The sequence below is a fragment of the Chlorocebus sabaeus genome, chromosome 13, assembly GCF_047675955.1.
Source record: "Chlorocebus sabaeus isolate Y175 chromosome 13, mChlSab1.0.hap1, whole genome shotgun sequence".
Lineage (NCBI taxonomy): Eukaryota > Metazoa > Chordata > Mammalia > Primates > Cercopithecidae > Chlorocebus > Chlorocebus sabaeus.
The window spans coordinates 64,394,753-64,421,473 of NC_132916.1; the positions used below are offsets into that span (position 1 = coordinate 64,394,753).

General features: G+C 37.8%; 2 long non-coding RNA genes across 2 annotated transcripts in view; both read left to right on the top strand.

Annotated features, from left to right (window-relative positions):
- LOC103240275 (uncharacterized) overlaps positions 1 to 10,688 on the top strand; it is a 119,020-nt gene extending 108,332 nt beyond the window's left edge. The window contains exon 4 of the long non-coding RNA XR_012095143.1: positions 9,292 to 10,688. This is a non-coding gene — a long non-coding RNA (uncharacterized lncRNA). The remainder of the gene's footprint in view (positions 1 to 9,291) is intronic.
- A 302-nt stretch (positions 10,689 to 10,990) lies between these two features.
- Positions 10,991 to 16,660, top strand: LOC119625183 (uncharacterized). Its single transcript, XR_005241260.2, has 3 exons — positions 10,991 to 11,118; positions 12,943 to 12,998; positions 15,478 to 16,660. It is a non-coding gene; the product is annotated as an uncharacterized lncRNA (long non-coding RNA).
- Positions 16,661 to 26,721: the final 10,061 nt, after the last annotated feature.

Below are 26,721 nucleotides of genomic sequence, written 5' to 3' on the forward strand. Positions count from 1 at the left end.
GATATAAATCATTCTATTATAAAGACATATGCATGGGTATGTTCATTACAGCACTATCCACAATAGAAAAGATGTGGAATCAACCCAAATGCCCATCAATGATAGACTGGATAAAGAAAATGTGATACATATACACCATGAGATACTATGCAACATAAAAAGGAATGAGATCATGTCCTTTGCAGGGACATGGATGGAGCTGGAAGCTGTTATTTTCAACAAACAAATGCAGAAACAGGAAAACCAAACACCAAATGTTCTCACTTATAAGTGGGAACTGGATGATAAGAACATCCATCCAGATGATGGACACATTGCAGGGAACAACACACACTGGGGCCTGTTGGGGACTGAGGGAGAGAGAGCATCAAGAAGAATATCTAATGGATGCTGGGCTCATTGCCTAGGTGATGGATTGATCTGTGCAGCAAACCACCATGGCACACGTTTACCTATGTAAAAAACATGCGCATCCTGCACATGTACCCTGTAACTTAACAGGTGAAGGAAAAAAAAAGCTTTTCTAGTTAACTGCTTCCTAAAACTTCCAACATAAGGACCACTTTTAATGTTAGCAACATTTGTGACATTCACTGAAGGAGCAAATAAATACATACATGGGTTTAAACACTCTTCACAATCACTGTGTGGGCCCCCAAGGCTCCAAAGCGCACAGGTTTACAAGGATTCCTATGTCCAACTTTCCAGCTAAAGTCTTGGCAGAGAGGTTAGCTGCTCTGTGCAAACCTCCAAAGCCTGGTGCCTCTGCCTTCCCATGTGGCCCAATCCAATTCATCAGATTGTTCTGATGAGAGAAAATTCGTTTTTTTAAAAAGTACATATATGATGGTCATCAAAATAGTAACTATTTCTGGTTGATGGAATTATGAGTGACTTTTCATATTTTTATGTTTCTATAAAATTATGTTGATAGAGTATTAGAAAAACATCTGTGCATATAATTAAAACTTCTGTAAAATATTTTTTAAAAAACTCTTATTTATCATTTCGCTATGGCTGCATTAACAGCCACCAAATCCCCAGTAACATTTCTTTCTCATGCAGCAGTAGGTTGGCTGCGGGTTGGCTGAGCTCCGCCAGGGGCTGTTCTTCAAGCTGTAAATCTAGCTGAGCGTGGTTCCTTGCTGTGTGTTGGCCTCTGGTTGGCTTCACATGTGTTCATCTTAGAGCCCAGGCTGAGTGGGCTGCAGTTACTCAGGGAAAGCTGTCCTCATGGCCATGACATCCACACAAGAAAACTAGCAGAAACGCAAGAGATCTTATGACAGAAGCTTGAAATTGGCTCACTGTTGCTGTTACCTATTTCCATGGGCCAATCGAGTTACATGGAGGAATCCAAAGTCAAAGTGCAGGCAATTGCTTACCTCCTTTTGGGAAGAACTGCAAAGCTACATGGCGGAAGAATGGGACACATGTAAGGGTGAAGAATTGGGCCTGCTAATTCCATCTACCACATCTACTCCACAATAATAGAACACTAAATTTACTGCTAATTGAACAGAAGGATTCTTATCATCTAAGTTGGTTTCATGGTTCTGTTCCCATTCTTCCCTTACCCTTCTTCCCTATGGTTGTCCTCAAGAGATGACTTTCATGTAACAGGAGACAAATAAGAAACAGACAGGCTTGCCTTCAGCATACATTCCGAAAAATACAACTCAACTGCTCTATACAGCAACTCTATACTACAGATTCAGAGGCAGTAATTGCCTTATCTCAGATGCCTGCCCACCATTTATCCTGCTGCAGACTTGGGATGGGATTTCAGATGGAATGAGGGACTCACACAGAGAGAAAAATGAATTGAGACAGGGTTGAATTCCTGCAATGGGTGGGGTGAGACTGCCTGAGAAGCAGATGGAACTTACCTAGAAGTTTTAAAGAGGTGCCCAGAGGAGATGAAACCCAGCCTCATTGATTTTGAACTCCAAAGAGGGGGCTGCCTTTGTCCCCACAGTATCTAATGCAATATCTCACACATAGTCGGCTTTTAGTATATGGTAGAATGTGAATCAGAATAATATAAATTTCTGAGTTACCACAGCTAATATGAGGTGTATAAATTATAATAGTATACAGTAGTATGCAGCAGTAAATTATAACACTATATAGACATTCTATTCGATGATCAGATTTTTGGGGGGAGAAGTGTCAATTCAACTAAAGTGGTTTTTTTTTTGTTTTTGTTTTTTTGTTTTTTTGTTTTTTTGGTCATTGGCAAGCATAGGCTTTACTGACTGTTTGTAAGTCATCTTGTGAGTTATTTTTCATCACTGTCAGTTCTGGAGAATCCTACTGAGGAAGACTGTGGTTTAAGGAAGAGAGAGAACCTGACCGGGATCCTGCAGCCTCGGTTTGTTTTCCTGGGTCCACACCTAATTTGCTGTGTGACCTTGCAAGAGGTCATTCGACCTCTTGTCAGTCTCAGTATTTCCATCTGTAGGATGAGTACTTTGAATCACATGATTGCTGTAGTATTTACATTTTCAGTAGATTGCCCAGGTAGTTATTATAAGATACATTTTTTTCCTGGGATAACAAGCTAACTAAGTTTAGATAGGAATTGAAGGTTAGAAACTTTTCCAAGGCAGTGATATATATTTAATAACTTTATCTTTTAGGCTCTGTGGCTCACTATTGGGCACAGGCTTTCTAGGACTTGTAACCTACCAGGTTAACTACTCCTGCAGGTTAAGTTCCTCTTCTTGGAACACATGCCAGACTTTAAATGTGCTGAGAAAGTCAGATGAAAACTTAATGCCCGTGAGAGTAGCTTTGCCATGTACCCTGTGCAAGGCACTTGGGGAGAGCCTTCCTTTTCCAGTACCTTCCCTCTCTCTCCACCCTTGCTGCCTGCGGAAAATGAAAAGCAATTATGTCCCTTGCACCATGGAGACAGAAGTACAGAAAATAAACAGTGACTGATTAAGGGAAGTGGCTTTATTACAGGGTTTTTAAAAACACAGTATCATCAATAACAGCAATAATGGAGAAAGTTGAGAATGAATAATTAAGCATAATAATACAGTCAGGATAACAACAAAAAACCAGTGAAGAATGCAATTTTGTTTGTAATAATACGACTGTTTAGCTTGATGACATGTCCTTGGATTTGACTGTTTCCGGCAGAGGTGTAAGCACAGTGTGGCTTTTCATTTATTTCCCCTAAGAATGTTTCTGGTTGAACTGTGGCTCTACCCTCTTCCCACTTCTGTCTTTACTCCTTACCCTTGCAGTTATAGAAAATGCACATTCGCTTTTAGTTTCCTCTGATGTCTCTAGCCTGGGATTAGCACCAGCAATGCAACTGAATCCTCAGGAATGCGCTTGTTGTGATAGAAGGTCTGAGCAGTCAGGTGATATCAGGCGGGCTGGCAATCCCTTGGGTTTTCAGGTACCTCCCTGCCCTCCCTTCCCCTGCAGAAATTTACTGGAGCAATAAACCTAGTGCAATCATGGAGGAAAATTAAGGCAAATGATCCTAAATAGAGAGAGACTGACGAAGTCCTAGAAACACCAACATAGCAACCCCCACACAAAATAGCAAACCTTATTTCACCAGGCTGTTTTCTTCAGTATTTTTGTGAAATAGTATAGAGTCCAGGGACTGAGCAATTTAGCCCGAGACATCAGTGCCAAGGAGTTACAGCATCTATGTAGGGTCCAGATTGCTCAACTGGTTAGAAAGCATTAAGTAGGTTATCTGATTTTCCAGGAGACACAAAGGTGGCAGAGTAAATGATATCTTCTCCCCAGGCTAACAACGAGGCATAGATAATGGAGCTGCCAGCAGAGCCCCTCCCTCTCCTCCCTTCAGACAATGTGTGTCACACTGAAACAGAAATAATAGAAAACTTGGAGACCTCTGAGCATATCAAAGATAAGACCTTTGTGTTATTGTTTCCGACAGATTTTGTGTGCTTGACTGTTATTAACCCGACCCACAAGTGCAAATGATTATTACCAAAAAATAACCCCCGTCTTTGTGTTTCAGTCTGCCCTCCCTGTGGGTGGGGAAAGAAAGGTGTATTTTAATACTGCACAGAAATTCGGAGGGATTGGAAAAGGACTTTAATTCAAAGGGTCAGTATATATTTAAGCAGATAGAAAACATTACGTATATTCTATGTGAAGAGTCTAAAGTTCCCACCTGGTTTTCAGGGAACTTAGATTCGGTTGGAACAAATGGGCAATTTTTCAAAAAGACAGGATTACATCACAGATGTACAACTGCATGAAATTATAGTACATGTAAAAATCAAATATTTGTCACATCTTAGTGTAAGTGTACAGAAGGGAGTAGAAATGATGAATACAGAAGTTTGGAAACAGCTGGACTTAGGGCAAAGTTATTTTAACTACCAATATTATGTAACTCTTTTTAGGTTAAAAAACAAATTTATGGGCATTCGCATTTTCTCCTCCCAGTGATCACATGAGTTACATCCTATTATCATTTCCATTTTATGTATGAAGTAAAGGTTTGTCTCCATGTAATCCAGCTAAAAAACAAGATTTGTATTCATGGGAACCTAGGTTTAATTCTGATTTTATCATTTACTAGTTGTGTTCTCTTCTCAAGTTACTTGACAAGTCAGCATGGTTTTCCCTTAAACGGGGTAATGGTATGTGTCTCCGGGTAATTGGGAAGATTTTCTGCATCTCTCTTCTTAGCGCCAGTTTCCTACACTGGTAGCTACCACATCCTTATGCTTCTACATCCCTTTTACTATGCCTTGGTTTAGTGACTTGTTTGTTTCTGCTTAGACTTTAGTAATAGTCCCCTGAATCGACTCTTTGCCTTCTGTCTCAGGCCTCTGTACTGACTCTCCATAAAACTGTCAGATATACTTTTCCAAATGGAAATCTGTTGTTATTTCTCTGGCTTAAATCTGCAGAGAACTCCCGACTGTCTACGGGAAAAAGTTCAAACTCCTTAGTGCGGATTTCAAGATTCCAGTGTCCATTTGGACACAGTCCTCACCTACTTCAACTCAGACCACTATCACCATCTGTGCTCCCCTTCTCTGACCGTTTCATATTACCTGTAGGTTCCTGAGTGTGTCATCCCCTATCCTGTCTCTATATATTTGTATGGGCTGTACTGTCTGCCAGAAATGTCCATTTTAATTATTTCTTGTTGGTAAACTACTTCTCTGGAAAAATTCAACTGAGCAACAGTTTATTGTATAAATCTCCCCAGTTGGTTAGTAGCTGGATGTACCAAACCGTTTCATAGCACTAGTTCTCTAGCTATTCTCTTTTTAAAATTAAAGTTAAAAGTTATTTTGTTGTTGTTATTGTTTGTTTTGTTTTGTGACGGAGTCTTGCTCTGTCACCAGGCTGGAGTGTAGCAGCGCGATCTCGGCTCACTGCAACCTCCGTCTCCAGGATTCAAGTGATTCTCCTGCCTCAGGGTCCCAAGTAGCTGGGACTACAGACACGCACCACCACGCCCAGCTAATTTTTGTATTTTTAGTAGATGGGGTTTCACCATGTTAGCCAGGATGGTCTCGATCTCTTGACCTTGTGATTCACCCGCCTCGGCCTCACAAAGTCCTGGGATTACAGGCGTAAGCCACTGCGCCTGGCCTAAAAGTTATTTTTATCAACTGCACACACATAATTTTCCATATCAACTGGTCCTATAAGGCTAAACAAGAAACAAGTGCCGTGTCTCACTCTTGTCTACATTCAGTTTCTCCTTCTTCAAAACTGCCACCTTCTATGATCTCAGTAGTTTCTTCTAGTTACCTCTGTATTTCTAAATGGTATGCTTGTGACACTATTTCTTGATTTTTCCGTTTTAGATCTTAATTCCCCATTCTGAACAATGCAGGTTTGATTTCTCTTACACTTACTTAGTACCATCTTCCTTCCACTGTTTTCCCCATTCACCCGATACAATCAATAGTTAGGTTAAACTAATACTCATTACTTACATTGTCATGGCTATGTTAACCACCATCCATAGGTTAACTATACAGTGTACTATGACTACATTTCTTGTTCATTCAGCTTTTTGTTAACCTGAAATTAATAAGTTTAATTTTCTGTGAACTTACCACTGATTTCTTCCAAAATTCTTTGCCAGAGTTCATTCAAAGCATCAGGTGAGCTTTCATCTGCCCCCCTCCCACTTCCCCATCCCCTAGGAGACATCCTTCTGGAATCTTTCATCCTGTTGTTTTAACCTGGACCCAGTTTCTTGCTGTCTATACCTCAATTATTATTCCATAATGTCCCTTCATCCTTTTGAAGAGAATGCCTCTGGTCTTTTTTGGTTGGTCTCTTGTTTTCTGAATCCCAAATGCTCCTTATCTTAGCTCACACACACATCTGATTGCTATACCTTTTCTATTAGTTCACTAAGAAAAGACACATAGGAGTTACATTTTTTGAGACTTTGCATGTCTTAAAACATCTTTTTACTTTCACACATGTTTGATAGTTTGCTGGGTATAGAATTCTAGATTGAAAAGAATTTTAATTCAAAATTTTAAAGACATTTTTACCTTCCAAGAGTGCATTTGAGAAAACTGATGCTACTCTATTTTCTGATTCTCTTCCTGCCAAATTTGTTTTGTTGTTCATTTAAAATGGAACACTTTTTAAAAATATGGACCTTTTTAGAATTGTTACTATGTCCCTGGTGATCCAAAATGTCACAGCTTACCTTGATGTAGTTCTTTTTTTAATTCATTGTGCTGGGCATTGATGGGACCTTTTAATCTATAAATCCATGCCTTTCATTCTTGAAAAATCTACTTGAATAACTTCTTGGGTAATTTTTCACTTCAATTTCTCTTCAAAAACTTCTGTTATCCAGATGTTGGACCTATTTGGCTGATTCTCTATTATTATTATTAATTTATTTCCTGTCCTCCATCTCTCTCTTTCTCTTCTATTTTACGGAACCTCATCAAATTTATCTTCTAATCCTCTACTGAATTTTTATATTTTTATATTTTAAATTTTTGAATAGCTCTTTTTGTTCTTAGATTTTTAAAAGCATTGTCTTACTGCATTAATGTATTTTTTTAATTATAAATATGATAATATATTTTGTAAATCTATTTCTCTCTTCTTTTCCTTTGTGTCTTCCAAGTTTTTAAATTATCTTTATTTTTGTCTCATTCATAAAATGTCTTTGAATAGTTCGCTTGCTGTGCATATTTGTTAATGACACACTAAGAAGCTAACTGGACGCTCTGCACTTATGGATGGAACTTGTTAAATGCTAGACTTCCCAGTACAATTACAGGGTTGGGAGGGAGGTCCCCAAATGGTAGACTAGGGGGAGGTCTACTGGGGGAGGTCCCCAAATGGTAGAATTTATAGAGCTTTTCTCCCCTAGTAATTCTCCCATCTTCTTCTTGCAGGCATAAGCCTGATAGTGTTCTTTCCAGAACTTTGCCAAACAAGCAGACTGGAATAATATTCAGAATACAGACCTTCATGTAACCTTCCTTTTTAAAGAAGTGAATCACAGCTCTTATGTGGGCCTGGTTTTCTTGCCTCCAGGGTTTTTGTTATTCTGTATTGTTAGAAAGTAAAATTTTAGTCTGTCAAGGATGGGGAAGGGGCTATCTCTGAGCGTGTCAGGTGTAGGTCTCTATTTCTTAAACAGAATTTTAACTAATACCTATAGACTTTTAGCTGTATACTCTACTTCCATAAGTACTTGATGATTTATGTTTCAAGGGTCCCCAGAATCCTAGTGTGATTTGGCTCAATTTTAAGGTTTTCTTAGAATAGGCTGGGATTTCTATTGTGTCATTCACTACTCATCCTTCTGCTTCCTGATTTTCTTATTTTTTTAAAAAAAATCCTGTTATCTCCTCTCCCTTTTTCATTAGTCTCTTAAACATGCTTTTGTTCCTTCTTTTAAAATACTTTTACTGCCAATTTTGGAAGAAAAACGTGGTAAATGGTATGTGTTCATTCCTCCACTTTTATCTGGAATTCCTTTTCTGTCTTAATTTGGTTCAGCTTATATCCACATACACCAAGGCAAGACTTAAAGATAAAATCAATTATTTTAATTTCAATTTTATCAGATTTGGTCAATAAATTTGTTTCTATGTTCTTCAGACTTAATCAGTTTTTATATAAGTCAAAGTTGGTTGAGTACTTTAAGTTTCTATTACTATAATGATTTCATATTCAAATACTGGATAAGAAAAGTTGATTATGGGCTTGGCATCGATCTCTACGGTTTTACAGAGAGAGAGGAAAAAAAAACCACTTTTAGATAGTGGTATCAAAAAAGGGTGATATATATTTTTATCATCTCCTCTCCTTCCTTGTTTGCAAGCTACTAACAGTCACACCCAAGGATAAAACTTTCCTATGCATTTACAGCTTTTTCACTTCCAAAGACCTGACTGCTAAACAAAGGCAGCTTGACCAGCCCACAGTTTTATGATGGGCTTGAGAGGGGCTTTGTTTCACATTCTGGTTGTATTTTCAGTGGGACTCATTCTTAACTGTTTCATGATTTGGGGAGACATATTGCTGATTTTATTGTTCAGAGCCTTTCTTCTCCTTTTTCTTGTAGAATGAGTGATGTTCCACACGGAGGATTAAGATATATAATAACAAAACAGAAACTCTCACGTTTAGCTGTAGTTAGATTTATGGTTAAGTTTATGGAGATTACTTAGGGCTGGGAACATATGTCCGAGAACGTCTCTGCAGTTACCACTGTGCATGGGGTGAGACGCCGTTACAGACTATGGACAGTAAACACCTCTGAGGTTGTGTGTCACTTCCTGTAGGCCCATGAGTCTTTCTGAGTTAAGTAAAAAGGTGTCTGTTAGTAATGCAAACAAAACCTAGTTTAACCTCTGATTCCCAACATCTGGAATCCTTATCTCTGTGGCAATTGTGCGGTTCACTGAACACTCACCATTCCAGTGGCCCACTGAAGAAGGATTTTGGCTTGAAAAGAGACCGCCATGGAAAAAAAAAAGTCTAATTCAGAGTAGTTATCACTGAGAATACGAAAAGGATTTGTGATGACGATGTCCCTCTGACTCCACAGCTGGTCTGCGTGGATTGTGCTCTAGTGAGAGCCTGTTTCCCTAATGCCGTGAGAAAAGACATAGATCCTTCCTTTGGACCTTATTGCAAACACAAGTTTTTTTTTTATTGTATGCTTTAAAGACTCTTTAATCTGAAAACTTAGTTTCAACTTTTTATTTCTCTGTATGCCTCTGAATGGAATCCAAACAATTTAACACTGTTTTTTTTTTTTTTCTTTTTCAGAAATGGATGAATTATACTTTTCTAAATGGAAAATGGATACTTAAATGGATTCAAGTATACTTTTTTGATGTCCTGTGGCCATCTTTGCATTTTTATATTCTTCATTAAACATAAAACAAAGAGTTTTGGCTCTGAATACAAGAGAATATAAGTTGTTAAGACCATTAACAACTCGTTAATGGTAACAGGCATTCTGGATCTTTTCCCACAGCTTCTGGGAACACACTCTTTCTCAAATGCTGGGTAGAACAGAAAGTGTGGTTAAGGCTGATTTGAGAATGAAGTAGGAATTGGTGCAGCAGTTTTGCAATGGCATCAAGATCCAAGGTCAGGGAAGAAGCAAGACCTTTACCCAGCAGAGTTAACTATAAGCCATAAAAGTATCTAGGAGCAGACCTGAGTGAAGCACGTGTTCAGTTAGTTATTGAAACAAAAGTATGTAGCTCCTCTCAAGTTCCTGGTAACTACTTCAGGGCTGATTGACTAGGTATTTCTGTGTGTATGTAATTGCTTTTCTCCATTTAAGAGTAAACTAGAAGGAACAGATACTATATAGCTTATGGAGGTTTATTTCTTCTAGCAAGTAGCAACTTTAGTTTTTTATTGGTTGAAGCCCTTGGGCACGTTTTAAAATATTGCCTTGTGAAATGTGATGAGTTTATTCCTAAAGCTCTAGTGTCCTAACTGAGCTCTCCACAGCCCCACATTCCTTTACATGCATGTCTCCTAACTGGACATTCGGGAAATTTTTTTTCTACCAACTTCTCATTGATAATATAAATAACCATCACTTGTATAACATAGGATAGCTTACAAATACGGTCACATGCCTGACCTCATTGGTCCTTATTCTGTGAAGCAAATATAGTTATTACTGTTTTACAAATGACAAAAGAGATGCTGAGAAAAATGGATTTGACCAAGGACACACAGTTAATAAATAATAAAGGTGAATTCAGAATGCAAGACTTCAGACTCCAAAACACTTCATTGTTTTTTAAGCAGAGTTAAGATCCTTTGCTTTCCTCTTCATCAGAGAATAACAGTCAAACATAAAAATAGCTTATTTATAATTATAGGCCAAAGCAGTAGCAGAGAGCTAAAAGAATTAATTACTGAGTATTTATTGATACTTGTATTATGTCCATTACTGTGTTATGAACCATATATCAGTGGTTTGCAAAAACTTTTTCTTATGCCAGTTTTATAAGGAAACTTTCAGCAAAATGAGATAAATAAGAACTCTATTCAAATATACGCACCTCTCCACACATATGTCTCCATTATGAGATTTCTAATCACCCTTCTCTGCTTTAGCTTTTCTTCTTAGCATTATAACTACCTGATACTATAACTTATTTATAGTGTACATTGGCTACAAATTCCAATAAAATGTAAACACAAATTAGAGCACAAATTTTTGTCTGTTGTGTTTATTGCTGTATACCCAGCAGCTAGAGTTACACCTGGCACGTAGTAGGCATTCCATAAATATTTGTGGAATGAATTAATGAATGACAAAGCTAACATACATTAAAGCAAAATAACCAAGTCTTTAATAGGGTTATATGAAATCTAGCTACAAGAAGGATTCAGAGAAGGGGGACAATTTAAAGCTAACATTTTTCAAAGAAGAGTCTGAAGAAAAAATGCTCTTCATGCAGATTTGTGAAATCTAGACTGGGTTTGAATAGTTGAGATGAAGAAGGGAGCTGTTAAAGCTGAAGAGAGTAAAGAAGCAAAGGTGAGTAGACATCAATGAGTAACAGTGAAGACCCAGCCTTGCCTGGAGTAAATTAAGGTGATCTATGTCTCTGGCTTTCCAAGGTACTCCCCAAAGTGTTTAGCTAACGATTTGTTCTTACAGATACATGTTTTTACCTTTTGTAGAAACAAATTTATTTGTGTGCATTTTTCTTTAATTCTGAATACAGTGGATACAATAGAGAGCAGAAATCAATTATTTAATATACTAGAAAAATGCCTTTTGTGAGTGGGTCAAAGAAATAGCTCTAGATGATAGAAGAGACTTGGAAGTGAATTACAGGTTTCAGTATGCAGTGCTGTGCTGGTTGACAAGTGAACAAACACCTTCATAAATTAATAGCTCTTAATTGTAGCTTGAAAGGCAAATAAATGGGTGGTTTAGATTTTTTGTCTCATTTCATCCGTAATGTTATGAAGTATGACCCCCGTTGAGTTTTTCTTGCTTGAAAATAGTGAGCTAAAATTCAGTTGTTTTTCCAATGACTTTGTCCAGGTTAATTCTTTACTTCCATCTTCTCATTGCTTAAACAGGAATATAAGGTCATGTTCCTTAATGATTTGTATGTATTTAGTACTTCAGAGACAGTGACCTAATTTTGATAGATCATGATATATTTTGATATGTGACATGCCACTGGATTGCAAATAATATCCTAGTATGACTTCCTGCTGCATTTCTTGGACGGATGCTGACATTTCTGAGGTTATTGCTAGAATGCTCTTTTGTTTTTTTATTCTGAGGCATTTTTTTCATGGCTTACTTTTAGATTTTATATAGCATCTTTCCTTTGATGGGCTCAAGGCAAATTTTGCAAATGTGAACAATCTTCTTTGGTCAGTGTGTTTTGGTTTGGAGAAGGAAAAAAATTGAATACTAATTTCCTACATCTGTATGTCCTACTAAAACATCAACTGAATGCCCTTCTTACTTTTCCTTTTCTCTGACTTAAGGAGTTTTATTTTATACAGAGGCTTAACAGAGAGAGCTTAGACTTTGAATCACCAGTGAGGAGAATGAACCATTAAAACAAAACACAGCAGAGAGAGCCTTCAGGAAAGGCAGTGTTAAAGCACAAGGCAGATTGTCAAAAAATGCTCTAGGTGATTGCGAAAACCCTCCGCAAGGATGTTTTCAGTCAACACAAGTGGGTCGCTTAATTTTTCGAGTGAATGCCCTTAACAGGGGGACTTTAGTTGCAGTCTCACTAGCCAGAGCTGTCTCATTATAGGAGATGTGGTCCAGTCTATGAAATGTTTATTTTGTAACTAACCCCTCTAGCAGTGGAGGGAACTGTTTACTATTCCTTCTTGTTCTCTAGTGTGTGTATGTGTGGGTTTTTTTTTTCCTCTTAATTAAAGAAATCACTGTTGAACTTCAGAAACCTCTCCAGGAAGAAAAAAATAAAGAGAAGGAGAGAGAGAGAGAGAGAGAGAGAGAGAGAGAGAGAGAGAGAGAGAGAGAGAGAGAGAGAGAAACAGAGGGAAGAAAAAGAAAAAGAAGAGAAAATAGGGTTGAAAACTGTGTCTTTTGCTCATTCATTCTTAAGGATTATTTCCAGAAGAAGAATTGTAATATTCATTGACCTCCCCAGGAGTGTGCGTGCATGAAAATGTGTGCGAACATTTGTGTGCAGGTCTGAGTAGGAAACAGTGCTGTGTAAACAGTGTCAATGTCTCCCACCAGCTAACATTCAAAGTTTTCTTTGTTAGTGATATTCTGAAGGAGAATAAAAGATGGAACCTGATGCTATTCCATATGAACAAAAATTACATAAGCCAGTAGGAAAATCTAAATTCTGAATTTGGTTTGGGTTTCATTGGAGTTTGCAAAATTATTAGGCAATGGCATACTATTTGAAGGGAATGTTTGTCTTTTCATTCTAGCCAGCATCAAATTATCGCAAAGGAGATAAACATCTCAAAGAAAGGAACTAAAACAGGTAAGTCTGAGTAGTCTGTGATCTTAGAACATAAACACAAGACACCTTTAAAACATGTAATCATGCCTATTTCCACATGTCCCAGAGCTACCAACATTTTAAAATATTGAAAGTAGATGGCTGATAAAAACATATTTTTATTATTACAGAGGGCTTAGAATGGTGGCAATGTGAAATGCATCCAAAAATTAAGGTTATGATTTAGAAAATACCCAGTTATTAGACATATGAAGTAGATAAGTGAAAGAAACATTTGAAATCTTTGTTTTATGTAGTAATTATGTTCCTGATGGGTCCTATCATAATTAAATGAGCAGCTTCTATTTATAAATGTGTTAGAAAGCCTTAAGATAGAAAATGCTCTGTTCTTTTAGATTCAGAGTTTAGAATTTGTAGTTTCACATACATTATGGGATATATTATGGGAAGCTTGGTAATGTATCCTTACAGTATTGGGATCACTGACTCAGTTCCAATGTAATAGAAACAGACTCAAGTTTCCTTGCTCAGAGCTGCCTCATACGTGCAGGCTGAATAGAACTGAACTCTAGAGTCACCATTCACACAGACGACAGTGCAAAGTATGACGCCTAGAACTATATAATGCTTGAAATACAATAATCACAGTGAGAGGGTGCTCAAATGCCTCTTGGTTGAATACTGTGGTGTGAAATTCATATTGGTAGTAAATTCAGACTTACTTCCTAATATAATTTGAATAATTCAAAGGAAGTCTTCTACTAAACATTTTATACCAGAAACCAAGAAATTGAGTAATCATTTATTCCCAGAGATTGAGAGAATTTTCTAAATTTCTCTTTCTTCTCTTTTATCCTCTCCCTTAAATGAACATACTAATCTTGCAGTAAATTTGTTTAAAAAGCAAATAATCATTTTGAAATGTCAATAATGATGTCCCAAGGTTCTAATTTATCTTTTTAAAGAGGATTGCATTTCATATTTTGAACTGGTTTTTAACAAGGCTAACATTTTACTATATAATCCTTTATGCTTTAAAAGTATTTGATATAAACTGTGTTGTGTGATTGTTATGACTATGCCATGAAAGAGGAAATGAGCATGATCATTCTATGTTACAGACAAGAAAGTCATTGCTCAGGAAAGTAACAGCCATATTCAAGGTCATCCAGAAAGTAAGGACAATGCTAGGATGACAATTTGCTCTCCTCATTTCTATATTTGCTACTTTCAGGCTAATTATTTACATTTTTACCTTAAATCATAAAATTTAATGTATCTATTTATCTAACATATCTATGATTTTTTTCTTTCTTTTTTTTTCTGTTAGTGTACTAGTGAAATTGGAAATATACCTATTAAATACTGAAGACAAGGAAAATGTATCCTACTAGGTTGGAAAAAATTTAAAAATTAGTGAAAAAGATAAAAACATTATGTACTGGAAGATTAATGAACTCACTCTCAGTGGTCCCAAGTTCATTTTTCTCATGCTAGAAAAGATTTCTTAGAATTATGCATATAAATTATCAAATAAAATCAATAAATCCATTAAATCTCCCTTCTCACACACACCATCAATGGATAACAAAATTGGGCTGGTGATAACTTTTACTTGTTAACAGGTTATTCCAATTATTGGGTAGAGACAGGTTTTATAAATTCTGGAAATCTTAAAACGTCTTGTCTCTCAACTCAGTGACTGCAGTGTAGCAATATGGGTTGAATCATTTTCTCATCTTTATTTCTGATATTGACTCCAATAAGTTAAAATTGCAACTGTTGGTAATAAGCAATCTGGAGGATTAGCCAAAGTACACTGTTTGCCTGTGTCAGAACCTGTTAGTCAGGCTCTGCAGGACTGACCTACATTGCTTCTTAATGCATCTCTTTGTAGAAAGGTAATTCTAATATTACCATTGACCTACCTATTACTTAACCTCATTTATTAAATATCTTCCGTGTGCAGGATATTTTACCAGATAAAGAAATTAGGAAGAGTAAGGGCATAGAGTAAAAACAGAAAGAGATCTATTTTAGATGAACACTGAACTTTATATCACAGAAATAATCCACTAATATACGGTTCAATATGCATTACTTGCTTTGAGAGCCATAAGTACCTTTAGTAAATAAATGCATTTCTTGTACATTACAATGAAAAATGTGTTAAATAACAAATGAATGATTACTAAAAGCCTATTTTAAACATACATAAGAACAACTAATTTCATGAATGAAAGTGCATATCTGGTGGATATATGTAATCTTACAACATTGGTTTCACTCAAGTTTTTAAGCATTTTTATAGCATCTTTGTATATTATGGGACAGCATAAATTAAAAAAAAATCTATATGTAACTGCCATCTATCTTAGAAAAAAGTAACAAAAATTAAAATTTATCACTTTTTGTTTATGTGAAAGTGGTACATTTGAATTTTTATTATGTCAGTAATGAAGATTATATGTTGGCATATTGAATCCTGTTTTATCTCCAGGTTTTATTCATAAATGTCTCACTGTTGGAACCTGCATGAATGAATGCTGAATCTCAAAAATCAGACACGTTGGACTTGGAATAATGTCCACGTTCTGATTCCAATCTGTGCTTAAATCTGAACCACTCAGTTCTTCATGCTTGTTGGAATCCTCCTAAGACTGGAATTTCCTGGGAGATATCCAGTACTTTTTGGGCTGTAAACAGCAAAGCAAACAGCCTTTCTTGTAATATGCTATGTCTAGTGCTAACTGAATTCAAGAAGTTGATGGGTGTGGGGAAAGTAACTTGATTTCTTTGCAAACTTACAAATTTGGTTCAGCTTAAATTTTGACCAAAAATTCATCTCAGGAATGAATATGTTTTGGAATAATCCTTTGCTATTAGTTATAAATGTGGTAAATATTGTTTAAACAATAAAATATTATTTTATACAGCAAATTATGGCAACAAATTCCTTGTAGTGATATTTTTTAAATCTTTAAATCATAGATAAGGATTTATTATGCTCCATGTCAATTATATGCATGTTTGTGTGTATGTGTGTGTATATGTGTGTGTATATATATTTCATTTAATCTCTGAGAACAGTCTGAATTTTCATGTTTCTCTATTGTACACAACTGAAAAACTTAAGACAAACAGAAAGAGCTCTCTTATTAGTACATTTATAAACGTGCTTGATGCCAAATATAGACACACAAAATACATTTAATTATTCTATAATAACTCTTAAACATCTACGAGAAACATCTTATCAAATTGATTTCCTCCTTTGTCCTTAGTAAAAAAATCCTAACGTTTTCAGGTTGACACAATGCCACTCAGTTGACATTTCCCAACCTCCTTTGCATTTAAGTGTTGTCATATGACTAGGTTATGCCCAAAGACAATTAAGTAAAAGTGTTGGGTATAATTTTTCTGGAAAGTCTCCTTAAAAATATGAGGGTTTTTCCTTGCCCTCTTTTTTTCCTTGTTATTTAGAGTATGAGTATTATGTCTGTAGCTCCAGCAGCCATCTTGGACCAGAATATGATGGTCTGGAGAATGTAAACCATGTGCAGAATGATACTTAAAGACAAAGGACTGTGCACTTCATTGAACCATAAAGCTGCCATAGTTGCCTTGGATACTCCCCTTGTGGACACCTTTTATGTGCAAGAAAAATAAACTATCTTGTTTAAGCCACTGTTATTTGTGGAATTTTCATTACATGCAGTTGAACCAAGTCATAATGAATTTAGGACTATGATTGGGTTGCTGCAAAACAGAACCTAAAATATGACTTTGGCTAAGTGAAGTGAGTGGAGAGGAAGATGTTAAGAGGTGAAAAACTGTTAACCATGTTATGTGGTTGCAAAACATTTAGTCAAGTTATTGCCTGCTACGTCTTGAAGACTACATGCTTCGTAATGTATAGTTGGACGAATGATAGGAAACGTTAGTGTATTTTAATTGTCTTTTGTTCTTTACATCGAGAAAGCTAAGCTCAGACTAAGACAAAAGCCTCAGAAATCCTAGATGGGAAGGGGGGATTCAGAGACGCTCAGTTTGCCTTCAGCCTACAATCTAAGTATGACATAGAGGCCTGTAATTTCAAGGCTAGTAGGATTGACAAAACAAAACTACCCTCATACACGCCACACTGAATTACTTTCCTTTAAGATTTCTCTACCAAAACCTGGGATTCAGACAACTGACAAAAATCGCAGTGAAAATGTTGACTTCTACTCGTGTTTCAAGGGATCTCCGAGTAAATGCCAGTTATTGGTGCCAGTGCCAGCAAGTTAAGGATTGGAATCTTCAGGTTAGAAACTATGTCTAAACATGATCTTCATCTATGGCTACTTTAACATGCAATTAACTACACATACTCACACGAAATCCAAAAAACTTTTCTGAGTGGATCATGATGGCATCTACTAAGGTTCAAAAGTAGAAAGGATACCAGGATTCTCCAAAAAGAGATACCATCAAGGGAAAGAAAGGACTAGGTACTAGCTTTTACAGAGCTAGATAAATCAAAGAAAGGTTGGAACCTTAGTAAGCATCCATTTTGGAATGGTATGGTCCTTTGAGTAGCTATGGTTGAACATGTGAGTGTAAACCAAGATGGCTGACATATTTGGTGGCAAGGCAGAGTAGATTACTGTGGGCCATGCAGGGTTTGTAATCACTGTGGGAATCACAGATTCATGAGTCTGTGCAAAGTCAGTTTTGTATATCTACACATTGCAGCAGCAAAAAGCATCAGCAATATCAGTCTAGTGTCTTCCAATTTCTCTCTGCACTGGAAATTTGGGGGGAAAAAAAGAAAAAAAAAAAAGGGCCAGGCGCAGTGGCTCACGCCTGTAATCCCAGCACTTCGGGAGGCCGAGGCGGGCGGATCACGAGGTCAGGAGATTGAAACCATCCCGGCTAACACGGTGAAACCCCATCTCTACTAAAAATACAACAACAACAAAAAATTAGCCGGGCGTGGTGGTAGCCGCCAGTAGTCCCAGCTACTTGGAAGGCTGAGGTAGGAGAATGGCGTGGACCCAGAAGGCGGAGCTTGCAGTGAGCCATGATCGCACCACTGTACTCCAGCCTGGGCGACAGGGCGAGACTCCGTCTCAAAAAAAAAAAAGAAAAAAAAAAAAAGAAAGCCTGGCCAGTTGTGGTGGCTCCTGCCTGTAATCCCAGTAATCCCAGCACTTTGGGAGGCCGAGGCAGGTGGATCACCTGAGGCCAGGAGTTCAAGATCAGCCTGGCCAACATGGTGAAACCCCGTCTCTACTAAAAATACAAAAATTAGCCAGGTGGGGTGGCACGTGCCTGTAATCCCAGCTATTGGGGAGACTGAGGCAGGAGAATCTCTTGAACCCAGGAGGCAGAGGTTGCAGTAAGCTGAGATCACGCCATTGCACTCCAGCCTGGGTGACACAGTGAGAATCCATCTCAAAAAAAGAAAAAAAGAAAAAAAGAAAGGAAAGAAAGAGAGGAAGGAAGGAAGGAAGGGAGAGAGAGAAAGAAAGAAAAGAAAGAAAGAAAACCTATTTGGACTGAATAAGGCCTGATATTAATAGAAATGTGTAGTTGGGGAGCGAGAGATCGGACTTTCTATTACAAAGGATGTGGTAGTCCAAGAAATTACTCAAAAATGTTTTTCAAAGGTGATTAGATTTCCACCACATGTTGATGAAGTTGGTTATCCTGGGTACATTAAAAAATGGCTTCTATCACTAAAGCAGGCTGAAAATCACTACTACACAAATAGGTTTTTAACTAAGATATATGAGTTCTTATGCAAGGAAAAGAAATCGTGAAAGTGCTATTTTAAATAAACCAATCTTTCCCATTAGTTTTCTCCTCTTCTCTGTTTCCCTCTGTCTGTTTCCTCCCACTCCTTTCCTACCTCTTCTTTCCTCTGCTGCCCCTCTCCCTACACTCAGAATGAAGAGTTCTGAAAATGATTTAACAGTCATAATACAATAATCCTAGTGATTATAATGTGCTTGCCTTTTTATAATTTTTCTTTCTTACTTCTCAATTAATTGGCTTCTGTTAATTTTCTTTTCTTATTCTATGCCAAATAAGAGCATAGATCTGTTGTTTTTTTATTCCCTTGACTGATCTCAACTAGATCTTGGCCATGATTTAATGCATGGCCAGGTGCAGTGGCTCATGCCTGTAATCCCAGCACTTTGGGAGGCAGAGTTGGGAGGATCACTTGAGCCCAGGAGTTTGAGACCAGCCTGGGCAACATGGTGAGACCCCATTACTACAAAAAATACAAAAATAACAGCTTGGCATAGTCCCAGCTACTCGGGAGGCTGAGGTAGGAGGATCACCTGAGCCTCAGAGGTTGAGACTGCAGTGAGCCATGGTCACACCAATGCACTCCAGCCTGGGTAACAGAGTAAGGCCCTGTCTCAAAAAACAAACAAACAAACAAACAAAACTAGCTCCATTCATATTTCATATCTTGTATCTACTTCCTAGAGAAAAGGATTAGAATTCAACTGGATTCAAAATAGATGTCTCCTGTTATTTAAACATGTAAATCACACACACACACACACACACACACACACACACGCACACTTTGGCATGGACTGCTTTTTCCAATAACTTCTGATCAAAATTTCCCCATTTATTGCAAATGTAGCTATACATTAATCTTGGAGTAACCCCAAAGCAATGATCTCTCTGAGCCACTTTATCCCTACAAACCTGTTTCCAAAACTCACATAGCCTGCTGCCATTCTTTTCTATCCATCTGTTCTTCTTTAAGTTTTGACTGGAGTTTGTTTTTTGAAGAGCTATGAACAGTTAGTGATATGCATTTTTCAAGTCCAAAGACTTCCTGTAGATAAATTAGTTACATGTACTTACTTTTTCATGTTGCAGATTTTTCTTTATTCATTGTACTTTAAATTTCTCATAATTGATGAGTATGAACATACTTCATTTTATTATGCTTTATGCTTTGCAGATGTGTCTCTTTTTTTTTTGCAAGTTGATGGTTTTTGGTAACCTTGAGTTGAACAAGTCTATTGGTATTCAAAAACTTGTGCTCAGTTTGTGTCTCTGTGTCACATGTTGGTAATTCTCTAAATATTTCAAACGTTTTCATTATTGATATATCTATTATGGTCATCTTTGATGTTTCTATTGTAATTGTTTTGGGGCACCACAAACTGTGCCCATATAAGATGGTGAACTTCATCCATAAATGTGTGTGTTCTGACTGCTCCATTGACTGGTTATTGCCGTTTCTCTCCCTCTTCTTAGGCATCTGTATTTGCTGAGACACAACAATATTGAAATTAGGCCAATTAATAACACTACAATTCTATGTGTTCAAGTGAAAGGAAGAGTCACAGGTCTCTCACTTGAAATCAGAAGCTAGAAATGATTAAGCTTCATGAGGAAGGCATGTTGAAAGCTAAGACAGCCCAAAAGCTAGGCCTCTTGCACCAAAGAGTTAGCCAAGTAGTGAATGCAAGAGAAAAAATCTTCAAGAAATTGAAACTACTACTCCAATAAACACATGAATAATAAGAAAGAGAAACAGCTTTATTGCTGATATGGCGAAAGGTTTAGTGGTCTAGGTAGAAGATTAAACCAGCCACAACATTCCTTTAAACAAAAGCCTAATCCAGAACAAGGCCCAGACTCTCTTTAATTCTGTGAAGGTTAAGAGAGATAAGGGACCATCCTGGCTAACACGGTGAAACCCCGTCTCTACTAAATATTACAAAAAACTAGCCAGGCGAGGTGGCGGGTGCCTGTAGTCCCAGCTACTCGGGAGGCTGAGGCAGGAGAATGGCGTGAACCCGGGAGGCGGAGCTTGCAGTGAGCCGAGATCTGGCCACTGCACTCCAGCCTGGGCGACAGAGCAAGACTCCGTCTCAAAAAAAAAAAAAAAAAAAAAAAAAGAGAGAGAGATAAGGAAGCTGCAGAGAAGTTTGAAACTAGTCAAGTTTTGTTCATGCAGCTTAATGGTATCTTCATAACATAAAAGTGTAAGGTAAAGTCACAAGTGGTGATGTAAAAGCTACAAGTTAGCCAGAAGATCTGGCTAAGATAATTGATGAAGGTAGTGATGTGGTTTGGATATTGTCCCCTCTAAATCTCATGTTGAAATGTAATCTCCCAATGTTGGATGTGGGGCATGGTGGGAAGTGTTTGGGTCACGGAGGTGGATACTTCATGACTTGGTGCTGTCCTCACAGTAACCAGTGAGTTCTCACGAGATCTGGTTGTTTAAAAGTGTGTGACACCTCCCCGCTATCCTTTCTCTTGCTCCCACGTAAGCAATGTGATGTGTCCACTCCTGCTTCACCTTCTGCTATGAGTAAAATCTCCCTGAGGCCTCTTCAGAGGCTAAGCAGATGCCAGCATTATACTTCCTGTATATCCTGCAGAACCATGAGCCAATTAAACCTGTTTTCTTAATAAATTACCTGGTCTCAGATATTTCTTTTATTTTTTATTTTTTTATTTTTTTTTGAGATGGAGTCTCGCTCTGTCACCCAGGCTGGAGTGCAGTGGCACCATCTCGACTCACTGCAAACTCCGCCTTCTGGGTTCATGCCATTCTCCCACCTCAGCCTCCCGAATAGCTGGGACTACAGGTGCCTGCCACCATGCCTGGCTAATTTTTTGTATTTTTAGTAGAGACAGGGTTTCACCGTTTTAGCCAGGATGGTCTCGATCTCCTGACCTTGTGATCCACCTGCCTTGGCCTCACAAAGTGCTGGGATTACAGGCGTGAGCCACCGCACCCGGCCTCCGGTATTCCTTTATAGCAATGCAAGAACAGCTTAACACAGGTGGCTACTCTGACAGATTTTTAATGACGACAATGTAGCCTTATGTTAGAAGATGCTATCTAGGATTTTCATAAAGACAAGAAGCCAATATCTGGCTTCAAACTTCAAAGGACAGGCTGACTCTCTTCTCAGGGGCTAATGCAGCTGATGACTTTAAGATGAAATAAATGTTCATTTGCCATTCTGAAAATCCTAGGGCCCTTAAGAGTGATGCTAAATCTACTTTGTCTGTGCTCTATAAATAAAAGAGCGAAGTCTGGAAGATGGTCCATCTGTTTATGGTATGGTTTATTGACTATTTTAAGCTCACTGTTGAGACCTACTGCTCAGAAGAAAAGATTCCTTTCAAAATATTATTGCTCATTGGCAATGCACCTAGTCATCCAAGAGATGTACAAGGAGATGAATGTTGCCCATGCCTGCTACCACAACATCCATTCTGCAGCCCATGGATCAAGGAGAAATTTTGACTTTCAAGTTTTATTAAGAAATACATGTTGTAAGGCCATTGCTGCCATAGACAGTGATTTCTCTGATGGATTTGGACAAAGTAAACTGAAAACCTTCTGAGTCGGGCGTGGTGGTTCATGCCTGTAATCCCAGCACTTTGGGAGGCTGAAGTGGGTAGATCATAAGGTCAGGAGATCGAGATCATCCTGGCTAACGTGGTGAAACCCCATCTCTACTAAAAATACAAAAAACTAGCCGGGCGTGGTGGCACAGGCCTGTAGTCCCAGCTATTCGGGAGGCTGAGGCAGGAAAATCTCTTGAACCCGGGAGGCAGAGGTTGCAGCGAGCTGAGATGGTGCCACTGCACTCCAGCTTGGCAGAGCAAAACTCCATGTCAAAAAGAAACCAAAAAAGAAAACCTGGGAAGGATTCACCTTTCTAGATACCATTAAAAACATCTGTGATTCACGGGTGGAGGTCAAAATATCAACATTAAAAGAAGTTTGGAAGAAGTTGATTCTAACCCTCCTGGATGACTTTGATAGGTTCAAGACTTAGTGGAAGAAAATAACTGCATAGGGGGTGGAAATCACTGTATATGTGGTGGAAATCACTGCATACGTGGTGGAAAGCTAGAACTGAAGACGTGACTCAGTTGCTACAATCTCATCATCAAACTTTAATGAATGAGGAGTTGTTTCCTATGAATGAACAAAGAAAGTAGTTTCTTGAGATGGAATCTGCTTTTGGTAAGATGCTGTAAACATTGTTGAAATGACAACAAAGGATTTAGAACATTACATAAACGTATTTAATAAAGCAGTGGCAGGTTTTGAGAGGATTCCCTTCAATTTTGAAAGAAGTTCTCCCGTGGGTAAAATGCTGTCAAATATTGTAGCATGCTGCAGAGAAATATTTCATGAAAGGAAGAATCAATTGATGGAGCAAACCTCATTGTTGCGGTATTTTAAGAAATTGCCACAGCCACCCTAGCCTTTAGCAACCACTCCCTGATCAACCAGCAGCCATCAATAAGGTCAGACCTTTTACCAGCAAAAATATTACAACCTGGCTGGGCACGGTGGCTCACGCCTGTAATCCCAGCACTTTGGGAGGCTGAGGTGGATGGATCATCTGAGGTCAAGAGATCAAGACCATCCTGGCCAACAGGGTGAAACCTCGTCCCTACTAAATATACCAAAATTAGCTGGGCTTGGTGGTGGGCACATGTAGCTACTGAGTAAGCTGAGGTAGGAGAATCACTTGAACCAGGAGATGGAGGCTGCAGTGAGCCGAGATTGCACCACTGCACTCCAGCCTGGTGACAGAGTGAGACTACATCTCAAAAAAAAAAAGAAAAAAAGAAGGAAAAAATTACAACCTGCCAAAGGCTGAGAAGATTGTTAGTAGTATTATTTAACAATAAAGTTTTTGTTTTCTAACTTTTGTTTTAGGTTCAGGGGTACTTGTGAAGGTTTCTCATATAGGTACACATGTGTCATGGGGGTTTGCTGTACAGATTATTTCATCACCCAAGTATTAAACCCAATAGTTATCTTTTATGATCCTCCCCCGCCTCCCCGTATCAGTATTTTTTAGTGAAGGTGTAAACTGTGTCTTTTTTTCAGACATAATGATGTTGTACACTTAACAGACTACAATATAGTGTAATCACACCTTTTTTTTTTTTTTTTTTTTTTTTTTTTTTTTTTTTTTTGTGAGATGGAGTATCCCTCTGTCCCTCAGGATGCAGTGCAGTGGCGCCATCTCGGCTCACTGCAAGCTCCGCCTCCCAGGTTCACGCCATTCTCCTGCCTCAGCCTCCCGAGCAGCTGGGACAACAGGCGCCCGCCACCACCATGCCCGGCTAATTCTTTTTATATTTTTAGTAGAGACGGGATTTCACCGTGTTAGCCAGGATGGTCTCTATCTCCTGACCTCGTGATTCGCCCGGCTAGGACTCCCAAAGTGCTGGGATGACAGGCGTGAGCCACTAGGCCCGGCCTGTAATTATAACTTTTATATGCACTGGGAAACCAAAAGTTTGTGCAACTTGCTTTATTGTGATTTTCACTTTATTGTAGTGGTCTGGAATTGAACCTGCAATATCTCCAAGGTATGCCTATATTGTGATCTTCTTTCAGATAAAAGGTTTACTATCTATGTTTTGTGACTCCCAAGTATCAAAAATTATCTCAGGATGTCCCAAAGTCCTGTGAAAGTTTAAAAGCATCAACATAAATCTGCTTTAATGTTAATAGGAAACGTTTGCCAGGGTGCTTTTTAGAAAGTATTGTAAAATTAACTAAGTAATTCCCAAGAAGGTTTTTAAAAATCATAATAAAACGTTTTAAAAACAATTTCAATGTCTAACTGAAGTAGCTATTTTTTTGTTAACATTCTGTTGTACTTTTAAATAGAAAATTCCCATTCTTCAAGTCATGCTAATGAAAATCTTATATAGATTATACAATATTAAAGTTATTATATTCATTTAGAATTATGAAGTCTTCATGGGCCTGCATTTAAATGAGATTTAAGTTCCAAAGTTATTTTCCCATTTTTATTATTTAGTAAAAATCTGACTAACACATCAGGATGGGATTTGTTTTCCCACTTGTCCGGTATGATTTGATTTTGTTCTGATGTGAATCTTATTTTTTAATTTACCTCCAAATTGCTCCACAATTTAAACACTCATTCCTAGGTGTCATTCACTTGTAACAAAAATGCAGTTCTCCATCCTGCAAGAAGCACATTCCTGGAATAAATGTCTCTCCTTTGGGAAATGGTAGGAGGGAAAAAGTTATTCAGGGGTTTTTATGGGACAGAAAAACAGAAACAATAACTACCTATTTAGCTTCTTTTTAAATCTGGTTTTAATCGGTGCAGAACTTTACCTTTTATCCATTCTGAAATCACCTGTTTTTACTTCTGTTAACAGAGAACTTACTCAGAAGTTGTGGACATGCTTAACTATTTGTATTTGCAGTCTACCTGTATTCAATTATATGCACCACTGTAGACCTCAATTTTTTAACATAGCTTTTTATAACAGACGTTTTAGATGGTGACTTAAGACACACTAGAGAAAAATGTTTGCATTTACTCCTTAATTTCTTTGTAACTCTAAGTACCTATTGATTTATTGTAGCTTATTTCTTCAAGTGTTTCTGTTATCTCTGCTTTGAGACTTGCATTTCTGACTTTCTTTGCTGCCACTATTTGTAGAAAGCAGCCACAGGGAAGGTACCTGTATCCCTTAAGAGACTGAAGCAAATAAATCATTTACCATTTAGAAGAAAGGAAGGGTAAGTAATTTTCTGACCTTCTTTGATTTTTCTCTTTATTCTGTTGCTTTGATATACTTAACAGCTTCTCTGTAGACTTCCCCCTTCTGTAGTGCTAAAATAATTTCTCATTAGCCCGACAGTCCACATCAAATTAATGCCACTGTTACATTAACTAGGGGTAGGGGTGAGGGTTTAGGTGATTGAGCAGGCCAGTTTAAAAGAAGAAGAAAGCAAAATCTTTACTCTCAAGAAGTTAAAATATTAAGGCGATGAGGCACATAAGGAGTAATGAAACTGAGTAATGTGTCTTCAAGTGCAAATTGACATAGCACAGATTGAGAAAGCGATGCTGTGAGGGGATAACGCATGTACGAGGAGACGTTCCTCCTGAAGGTGACTTTGCTGATGCTTGTGAGAGAGTATTACCATAGGTTATTGGAGGGAAAAGATGTGGGCATGCAAATGAGCAGTGTCACATAAAGTCATTTGACTTGTTAGAGACACAGTGGGAAATAATGTGAAAGTTCTTTTTTTGGAGAGAAGTAATGAGTGAAAATAAATCAAGTGAGGAATGTCCCACACAGATCCTTAGTGTATCACACTCTTCACGTCATGCAACCAATTAAGTCTTCATACATGACTTGGGAGGTAGATGCTATTATCACTTTATATATGATCAAATTGAGGCTGTAAGAGATTGAACAATTTGACCAACGCTCATACAAGTGGCATACGGTGGGACCAATAGTGTGTTTGGCACTAGAAGTTACAGGTAGTAGCTTCTAAATGCATCACTTTTGGTATGTTTATACAAAAATGTCCATGGTTATATTTCAGGTTATCAACAGGTTAAAAACACTTCTTATATTTGTATTTATAATAGAAATCTCCTTACCCCATCACCTTAGAGTAAAACACTGACATTAACAGATTAGTAAAGAAGTAAAAAATCATGTTAAAAGTATAAAATTACAGCCAGAGCATCAATTTTGACTATTTTAAAAGTGCTTATATATTTAAAGAAAAATATAAAGACCAGAATATTGGTCAGTTATGAAGAAACAAAAGAAGGCTGTTCATAGTGGTGTCCATTCTAGCCCTCTCTAGGAGAGTGAGTATCTGGTCTGCGTAATTGGCCTGTCCAGCCTCCGTGATAAACCCAACCTTGATAAGCCACCTCAG